The sequence below is a fragment of the Crocodylus siamensis genome, chromosome 13 (assembly GCF_052110815.1).
Source record: "Crocodylus siamensis isolate JL-2025a chromosome 13, ASM5211081v1, whole genome shotgun sequence".
Lineage (NCBI taxonomy): Eukaryota > Metazoa > Chordata > Crocodylia > Crocodylidae > Crocodylus > Crocodylus siamensis.
Window position 1 is genome coordinate 1,856,879 of NC_143407.1, and position 10,812 is coordinate 1,867,690.

Below are 10,812 nucleotides of genomic sequence, written 5' to 3' on the forward strand. Positions count from 1 at the left end.
TGGGCTTGCCTGCCTGCCACCCTGCGATTGCAGCCTCTGTCAGGGGATGACAGAGGTCACCACAGGACTTCCTAGAGAGGATGTGTTTCTGCTGCCAAAACAGGAATCGAGAGGTTAACGACGGGCTGTTCAGAAGCCCCAGATCCTGCAATTCCCTATTTAGCAGCAGCACAGATACAAACCGTGGAGTCAGCCGCTCGTCCCCGCCATACCCGCTCCCTTGCGGTAGGTCATTTCAGCCTGTGGCCAGTTCAGCCCCACCACAAAAAGTTTGCCGGTTGTGCAATGCTCACGCTTCGTGGTTTTTGAGGTAGACACCTGCTACCCTGTAAATTTGTCAAGCAAAGAAGCAGATTTCACAAAATCTGTCGAGGGCCGAGCATGACTTATATCTGTGTCATTGGTGCTTTGGGCATGAACTTGGGCCCCGAGGCAGACCTTACTATCACACATGCTACGAGACTGGGAAAGAAAAGTGAACTGCCACCCTTTCCACCTATTCGCCTGGAAACTTTGCTATGACGGTGGCTTCTGTGCAGGCTCAGCCTTGGGTTTGGTCAGACTTTTATTACATTTAAGCTGGTGGAATGACACCGTAGATGATGAACTTCTAGCCGTCCCATTGAGGATAATTTCTGCTAGCTCAGCATTTGAACCTGGACTAACCAAGCCTCAGAAATGTGACACATCAGTATATTGCTATATTTACATGACGAGGGCTGGTCCCACTCCGGTTCTTGGTTGAACAATAGCCTTAGAACTAGTAATAGAGAGTTCCTGTCTCAAAAAGATGCAATCTGAGCAGACAAGCTAGACACGAAGTCTTATTAGTTTCATTTTACATCTGGAGAATCAAGGCATAGAGAGATTAAGTGAGTTGCCCAAGGCCACAAGGAAAGTGGGTGACAAAGCTGCAAGTTGAAAACCCTTCTTATAAACCAGACCTATGAATGCATCTCCCAGGTGTTATCCCAGCCCCGTAGCCCCCAAGCCATCTGTCCACTCAGTAGCCATTGAGAGCTTTCTTTTTTAGAAACACCAGGAAATAGAAAGCCGTTGCTAACAAACCTTTATTTATTAATCCATTTATTTTTGTTCGCTCTTAGCCTCTAGCTCAGCAATGCAATTCACAAGCATTTTTTATACAGAGCAGGTTATAGAGTTCAGACAGAATTCCATTATGTTTTGTTCCATATGATGAAAAGACCCCTTGGGTAGACCGCTGCAAACAATCATACAATTTATCTCATATTTACTGGTCAGAAATTGCAGCCGCATTGTGCTGAGCGTAAAGGAATACTCCTCCATAATTGAAATTCCACGAATTGAGGAAACCCTCGATGTGGCTGTGCAACTGAAATGATTAATTGCACATTTTAGCAACACAACACAGTCCTCTGGGGGCAAGAGCTAGGTTTCTTTTGCTTTTCCTGAAATTGGGGTCTATTCATTTTTATCCAAGGCAGCATAATAAATAACCTGCTCTGTTTGGCGTGCGCTTTATTGACGACTGCTATGTAATTGGACAATAACTATGACTATGTGATTAATTTGATGAGGAAGTGCGCCACAGCTTTAGAGGCAAGTAGGTGGAATTTTAATTGACTGATTGATTGATTTTCTACAGAAATGTGAAACATCCACTTTTATCAGCTACCACAGAAATTCGCTTCGCACTCAGTTAGCAGATACATCAGAGTGGACATCCAACAAGCTTCTTTTTTAAAACTTCATTTAAAGTGATTTGCTTATCGTTTTCAATATATATAAAGTCACCAAAATCCTCCTCCCTCTGACATCAATAGATGATTTCCTGTTTTCCAGTGGAGTTAGGATTTCATCCAGAGAATAAACAGAGAGAGAGAAAAGAAAGGTGGCAAATATACCAGCATTATCCCTTGGACAAATGTATCTGTGCAGAGTCGATTCATTTGTGTTTCTGGGGCCATTTCTTCCTTTTAGCACTCTGAAAGTACCTTTTAATTTCCACATCTACTCTTAGTGTCACATCACAGCTGCCTTCTGCCCAGAGATTTTCTTGAAAGCCTAGGGAGTCTGGTAACATTCATTTCATCTTCCTTACCCTCCGCCTCCCATATGATGCTTTGCTGCTCTCTGTCCCTTCATTAGCACATTCTCTTCCTCTCCAGTCTCCCCCAAGTGACTTAGTATCTGATTTTGTCTACCAGGGATTTTCAGAAAAGCCTCTTGCTTTCACATGTGGCTTTGTGATAACTTTTATACCTTCCTGCCTTCTCTGCATTTCAGAGCTTTCTTCACAAAGAAAACTCTTGGCACCTTTATCCGTGTAATGCCTTACTTCCTTCAACAAAATGTTTAGTCCTGTATTATCAATTGGTTCTGCATACAAACACCCAGCTAATACCTGGACCTTTTAGCTCTTCTATCCATTTACACATGTCCTCAAGGTGATGGCTACATCCCACAGACTCTTACTGTAAACTAGGTAAGTAAGTTCTCTATAAACCTTGTAGTTTAGGGAAAAAGTATCTCGGACAGGCATAGCTGAGTGCTATCCAGGGCATCTTTTCTTGATTGCAAAACAAGGTCTACTAGAGATTAGGATAGGAGCAGATGAGTCCACAACTGCCCACTACAAGGTATCTTGCCCCCTTCTGTTAAAGAACAAGAGCTGGCCACTACTGGGAACACCTGGAGCAGATGGTATGTGGGTCTGATCTCCTCTGGCAGTTCCCGTGCTCCTGTTTGTGCAGCAGGTCCCAGTTCAGGACTTTAAGCAGAAAGCATGAAATAGTTTAAAGCATCCAGCAGGCCAGGGAAAAGGGAAACCCCATTTGGAAGCCCTGAAGGATCTCACCCATCCAGTGCCCACTACACCAGTGGTGTTGATGGAATCTTTTCCCCTGGTAAATCAGACCAGTATATATGCTATTCCATAAATGTGCCTCTGCGTCCAGCTGAACAGGTTAATAATCACATACATGATTTCTCATGAGCAAAGAGAAGCTAGCCACAGTAGCAGGAGGAAACAGCCCTGTCAGATTGACACACAATATCACAGTTTTAGGAGCTGTGATATTCCACTTGAGGTGCTATTGCAAGCAGCCTGGCAGCACTGCATGCTTCCTTGCCAGGGCCTTTAGAGTAACAGTTCTTTCTGAAAGTGTGATACAGAGAAGGACACTGGCTGTTTCTCAGGCTGAGCCAGGGCACAAATCCCTTCCAGCTAATTTTCCCAGAGCTCCAGCAATTCTTTTCTCCCAGCATGAGCAATGAAGGCCCATTTGCTGCAATACCCAGCATTGCTACCTCCCCACTGTGCATCTCATATGTGCATATACAACTAAAACGCAATAAATTATTGCATCTGGGAAAAGGGGTCCTCAGTGCACAGCCAGGTAACCCTCTGAACCTCAGCAACTGCTCCTCTATGCAGCTTGGGCTGTTTGTTTTATGAATACCAGTGAGTCTGGATTTGCAAACACCTACACAAGTTTTCTACTGTACTCAGGAGGATTTCAAACACAGGGAGGTGGGGAGAGCATGTCAGAGAGACTCACTGCACTGCTACGGAAATCCGCAGACAAGTAGCCTGGTGTAGAAAGCTCTGCTCAAGGCCTGAGAGAGTCTGGACTGAGTGAAGGGGCAGCGTGGGAGGAGGACACAAAGGGAGCAGTCAGAGGAGAGGTATGAAGAGAGCATAAAGGGCAGGAGCGGGGAGGAAATTAAGGCAGAAGAGTCTGTGGGAGTTGAGCCATGTGGAGCCTTGAAGTGATAGTGAAGAGTGTGAACATGCTGGTGTTTGCAAAAACGTTTTCAACAGCCTCCTTCCTAGCAGATCCTCTCGCAGCATCTATAATTGTATAGGAGGAAAAGCCAATGGCATCTCCCTGGCCCCACTGCAGTCCTGAAGCAAAGGCCCTGTCCTGTCTCCAAGCTCCTCTGTTCATTTTACAGCAACACAGTCCAGAGGATCAGAACAGGCGTTTCAGCCACCATAGGCCTTGGGGACAAGAGTACTCAGTAAGGGGGCCAGAAGAATAAAAAAAACGGTTCTAGCAAGAGTGGGAGAAACTTTTGCTATTGAGCTTGGTACAAGAAAGGTTGCAGTTTTACCACTGGTTTCAGTGGCCAGAAGGCTAGTCCACTAGATCTGGGCACCAGACCAGGATTCAGAGGCCAGGGTCTGAATCCCAGTTCAGGCACAGACACCCTGGAGACTCATTTCATCTCACTGTGCTTTGGGAGCATGAGTTCCTGATAAAATCCACTAATGGTCATGAAGTACTCACACAGGGAGAGAGAGAACAGTGCCACGATCTGGACTCACCATTTTGCACACGGTGTTAGCTCGGAAGCACACACAGCCGTGTCATCTATGCCAGACGTTTATATGACCCCGCTACCACAGTGTATGACCACCCTGCAATACCTAATGTATTCATCATTACCACCCCTCGTGAGGTAGGCCAATGCTATTACTCCTGGTCTCCCAGAGAAAAATCAGGTCCTAGTCTAAAGGATTAAAACACCTACCTACCAATTCCTATCAGTGGGAATTAAGCATGTATCTATCTTTGACCATCTGGGCCCAACAACACACAGTCTCACACACATTGAACTGGCTCCCCTAAGTCCCAGTCCCAGGCTACTGGTTTTTTTACCTACTGGTAGCCACAATATAAAAATACTGACTTTTATCTGGAAGTGTTTCCTGGGATACACCTATACTACACAGCTGTGGCTGCAACTTGTACGCACACATGCTTTCTGCCTACAGTGTAAAGGTTTGTCTGACATCCTCCTGGTTTAAGAACAGGGGATTAAACTTTGCGTACTGGCCATTATTCATTCTTTACTCACGTTCATGTTGTTACAGATTCCAGGTGCATCTGCTAAATCCACTGTGTGTTACTTACTGCCATTATATCTCACCTTACATACCCTGCCTGCTGCATGGCACTCATTGCTCATTTGTTCTCTTGTTACAAGTGTGAACAAAGGGTTTTTTGGGGCATGTAACCTCTAATACTTTCAATGGGATTTAAGAATCTCTGCAGAAGCTTTGGCCATATACATCTTACACTTGAGAGGAGGTCAAATGGATTTTTGGTATAAACATCCTATAGGCTTCTTTGAAAATCCCAGCTTTCATTATTCTGAAAGTCTAGATCCCTGCTGGAAAAATTTGAAGGCTGAACTCTGTTCCACTAGGAATTTAATATGATTACATTCAGTGCAGCAATACTGAGACAGCGACCATGACCTAGGCCCAATAGGTTGGATGCTGCGCACTGTAGCAAACAGGGCCTATCCCAAAGATGTTATAGTCTAGACAAGACAGAAGAGGGGAAGGAGCACTGACACACGGGCAGAGCTAACAGGAGAACTGTTTGCCATCCAATACTCCTGTCTGAAAGGTGGAACTGAGCTAGGTTAAAAATAGTTCTCCATTGGCCAGCAGGGGTTTTTATTGGTCGTTATTTATTGCAGGCTAGTCCCCAAAAGGAACAAATGTCCAACCACGAGATAATTCCCACTGTATGATCTGGGCACTGAGATGAGAAGGCCTTTTAGCAGCACGGATATGGCAAGTGGTTTGATTAAACAAAGTCCCTCGCAACCCTTTTAAATTAAATTGATGCAGTTGAGACAGACAATGAATGATGGCAAAAAGCATCTGCTGTCATGAGGGAAGGGCAGAGAAGCAGTGATAAAGCACCACCCACGCAGCAGCAGGTCTCATTTCTCCGCGTGGCGTTCTGTTTTCTCAGCAGCCGTTTGTCTCCACTTAGGTAGCTGGCCTGCTGTAACAGGTCCTGGGTGATTTAAATAGGAAGCATCGTGCTCCTTTGTGATGATGTGTTACTACAGCGTCCAGGCACGTCGCCTTCATTCACAAGGCAACAGCTCTTCATTTATTGATTGATCTGATTTCCCAGCTCTCCAACGTGCTCTGGGGTGGGGTGGGGTGGGGTGGGTTACTAGAGCTCTCCCACTGTTTGTGTGTTGAGTAACCAAGTGACATCACCCTTGGCAGCTTCATTGCTCCTCTCCCTGTTTATGACCTGCACTTGTTGTGTCATGTCTAATCCAGGTCACACTCAGAGGTGAAGGACCAAACCCGGCCATTACGAACTTGCCTCTTGTCTTGCCTGTGGTATATCCAGGACAAATGATGATAATAATAAAAGCTCCCTATAATAATCCCCCAGCAGAGACACCTCCCATGAGTTTATCATGCATCTTACAGTCCTTGCTGTTTCCCTTAGGCCCCAGCTACAGAGGTCTCTCATTTCCCTTTTCTAAAAGAGAATGCTTAACTCTCCTAATTGCAAAAGGAAGCTTGAAGGCGCGAATGCTGAAGTCTCGGAAAACAAGAAACAAAGCTCTGACTTGTTCCAAAAGCCCCACATTTTTTGATCCAAAGTCCTGTCGGGCCTGATTCATGAATGCTTTGAGTTTGCCGCACTCAATATGTTGTGGCTTCCCAAATCTGAACCCAGATTATCAGCCAGGTCCACTGCCACTGTCTGTCTCTGTGGGGTTTCATCCATATTCCCATACAGGTCAAGAGCCGGGGTACGGATTGTAAAAATCAGCTTGCAATCTGCTCTGCTGCCTGCGTGACTGAGAACACGGCACTGCATATTTTCTTACTGGTGTTTTGTTTTAGGAGCACCTTTAGACCAGGGAAGATTACATTTCCCTACCACTGAGTATCTCATGCCCCTTCCGCCCTGCATCACCCACAGGTGATTCTAGGTTTAGAACATGTACAAAGCTCCTTCCAGCGAAATATTGCAATGAGCAGGCGCAGTTGCATTTCAAGGAAATCCCATGGTTTTGCAAATGCTGCTAGCTTCACGAAAGACCCCCCAAATCACAACTACTGAGTGGTAAGCGCTTGAGAGCCAGCTCGATGCCTCTTATCAGATGGAATATTTCTGTCGCTCTAGTTTATTCTTTTAAATTGCACATTTGACAAGAAATACAGCCACCACCGGCAATGGAGCAATCTTGTACTGGGACAGGCTTTCTTCAGCAGAGACAAACTCATCTGAAAGGAACTGTGTATCCATCATGCTATGCCATTATTCTCTCTCCTTCCTCCCTGGAGCTATATCCATCACCAGTCTATTTATTATTCTCCTCAAACCAGAGAATTTCCCCTGCAGGCTGATGAACATCTTTCCTTATTTGCTTTCTAATCCTTACATTTCACAACCACATTTTCCCTCTCCCAAGCCTTTTACTTCTTCCCCCTTCCCCCTTCCCCCCCAGTTGAATAAGTTAAGTAATAAAATTAAATGTAACATTTTGTCTTCCCTGGGACATGATATTTGCAGGGTACCCTTCACATTTGCTCGGCTGAAGAATAACCTGCTGTTTTCAAGCAGCAGCAGTTTGTGAGGATTCCTGGCGACACAAGAAAACATGGTAGAGATAAAATCTTAAGTTACTTTGGGACTCTCCATGCAAAACAGCACAAAGGGTTGTGAAAGGGCTCACTGTTAACTCTCTGTTGTCTGATCTGGGAGGCTGTTCCTGCTTGCAGCATTTTACATCAGAGCTCCATTATAACAAATCTGTGGGCTCTGGGTGCTTCCTGCATGAAACAGCTTGCAAAAGTGAAACGTAGATCTTAAGTCAAAGCGTGTGAATAATGGTCCAGGGCCAAACTCCGGCTGCCTAGAGTTACACTGACACGTGCAGTGCCGTTGACTTCCAAGACATGCAAAGAAATTGCTGCCTGAGTTACCACGTGGCAGAATCCTAAAAGTCCATCACTTGGGGTACACACTTGCATACACACAAAGCCCTACACAAACAAGTTAGCTTTGTTGCCCACTGGAGAAACATGGTCCAGACACCTGTTCTGGGGTAACTATTGCAAAGAAGAAAAATGTGGACTTTGGTTTATATTGGGAGAGTTGGCTGAGCACTGTGAAGTCAGCTACATGTACTGATGCTTATATTGCATCTATCGCATAAGTACGTACATTAAAAGAAGTCAGGCACTTCCTGTGTTCCAAATGGGAGTCTGCACACAGCGTATTGTTTCACACAGCTCCGTTTTCCCATTAACAGCAGCACCCATCATCTATCCTAAATGTATGAGCTGTCGACAGGACAATCATGTTGTGAAATACCCGGAAATGGTGGAAGGCCATCAGACTCATCAGCATAGGGAGCAGGGAAGCAGGGAGAAGGCCCAACAAGGGGAAACAGCATGCTCTCACATGCTCTCTGAAGGACCAGGGTATAAATAGTGAACTTCCACCCCCAGGGCTTTTCTTACTTCACTGCCTGTGGATTCCACACTGCTGAGGTTTACATGCTAGGCCACCCATGAATGATTTGCTCAGTTCAACCAAGACTGCCCTTGGCTTCACTTGTTAGTCCATCCACAGTAACTCCAAGAGATGCATGTTCATCTGTTGGTACTACATAGCAGCCTTCAGAAATCCAATACTTAATCTGCCTCATTTGGGATCCAGGGCTGGTCCTGGGCAAGATTACGTGTAGCAGTAGGTGTTACTAGTTAATCTTTCTCCTATTAAAAATAAATGTGAGCTTTGGAAGGGATAAGCAAACCTTTGAGGTTTAATGGAAAACACTTTTCCTCAGACCAAGTCCGTTCTGGTCATCTGATGCCTGATTTATTCCCCTGAAGCAACTGATGTTGGTCATTGTTGGAGATGTGTAGGCAGAAATGATCGTGCTAGATCACTCAGGGTCCCTTTCGCTAGCAGCAACCTCAGCAGAAGGGGTAAGGCTTCTGTAGTATCAAAATGTTTGGTAAGGTACCAGACCATTAGGGATCAGCTTAATCTCTAGCTGTCAGAGACGAGGATAATTCCTGAGGCAGAAGGCATGGAATTGTGTTGTCCTCATTGTGACCACTCTCTATATTCTTGCTCTCGAGAACTGCGGTATGTTCCTGACTTCAATGCCATCCTACGGCAAGGAGCTCCATAGTCTGCCTGTGCCCTGAGTGAGAACATTTCCTTACTCCAGACAGGATAGTAGCCTAGACACCCACAGGTCTGATCCAGGCTGCCAATGTCCATGAGCGCCAATATAATTTATCTTGTACTTAGTCACTAATCAGCAGAAAGGCTGCCAACACTGTATGAGATAACACAGTACAGACAGTTCCTGCCCTACAGAGCATGAGCAGGGGAAGGAGTGCACAGAGGGTCCCACAGACAGGCTTCCTATGCTGCTGTGAAGTGTGAACAGGCTTTCTGATGCTGCTGTTTAAACACATGGGTTTCATTCAGTGCAAGATAAAGCATTCTTCCTGACCTGACATGCATTTATTGGCTTTGGATGGGGAAGTAATCTCATAAAGCCAGAGGCAGACATGCTATGGCACAATTTGGCCTTCACTTTCCTAATACAATCATTTTAAAGTAAATGATGTTCTGGACTAGGTGACTTTCAGAGAACTCCCATCTGGAAGGACATGCCAGTCTGAGGTTCTAGTGCAGCCTGAACTGATGTGATTTTTCTTTGCTAATATGTTTTGCTGTAGGCTCCTTCTACCTGGGTTCTTCCCCGCCCCCATCCCAGCCTTATAAACATAAAATACACCTTGGACGAGACTCTGATTTGTATACAGAAAATTTGGGCTTTGAGGTCAAATTCCAGCTGGTGCATCAACACCTGTGTAAGACGCCAAGCAGCCAGCGAGTATCTGTCTTGACTTTTTCTGCCTTTGTCCTGCATTAAGAAGCAGAGGACTCCCAGGGAAATTATCAGGTGGCATTGGTTTGGAGGGTTGTGTTTTTCCACAACACAATTAACTAGAGGAACTCATTGCCATGGGGTGCTGTGAAAGCTTATAACATCAATGGGTTCAAAGGGGGCTACACAAAATTATAGAGGACAAGTCCACCAAAGACTGTTCAGCACAATGGTCAGGGCTGTATTCTCAGACTCAGGGCATCTCCAAACCGAAGAGTGCTAGGGTGCTTGTACATGTTCTTGTGCCTGGGAGAATGTGGCAGGGGTGGATTACTCTACTCAGGCCCTATTCCTTAGGCTCTTCCTCTCAGGTGTCTGTTATTTGCCACCATTGGAGACAGGATACTGGGCCTGGTGGACTGTTGGTCTGACCCAAGATGGCAGTTCTTATCCCCTATGTTAGAGAGACAGCTCACCAAAACCCTCAGGGAAGCCTCTCTACACAGACTATTTATGACAGGAGCCAGGAGAAGCTTCGAACCAGCTCTAGGGTGTCTCTGATACCTCCTCCTTACCCTGCCTTTGTTCCTGTGCAGTGACAGGACCCAGACTCAAATCTCCCAAGCTCCAGTCCAATATCTTCCCACCAGATTGACGGACCTCCAGCCGCTTTGCATTTCATTCAGGAATACCAAACGTATTTTGAGGACCCTTCGTTGCAATGAGATGCTCCCCAGAAGCTCATGCTAGCTTTTACAGCTGGCTACAGTAGGGTCTTTGTAGATATATTATTTTAAAATGGAAAAGTAAAGGTGAAACCACCTACTGCTCGGTTGCCATTTACCATTCCTTCCCTCAGGCAGCAACAGATCTGGCGTGTCTACCCCTGCCTAATACCTGGGAGGAGATGGAATTATTCAGAAGAAAGCCAGGGTCCTTTGATATATATTTTTCAAGTGAGATAATCTCCTCCTCCCAGCCCAGCTGTGGTAGTGTGAAGACACTGAACCCTCTCAGTCATCTTCAGCACATATGAATCACTCCCAGGGATTTGGCATTTACACGTGTTTACATTGCCATGGTGACTGTTTTTGTTCCCTATAAACCAGAGCACTTCAAAATGAAAGGGGCCATTGA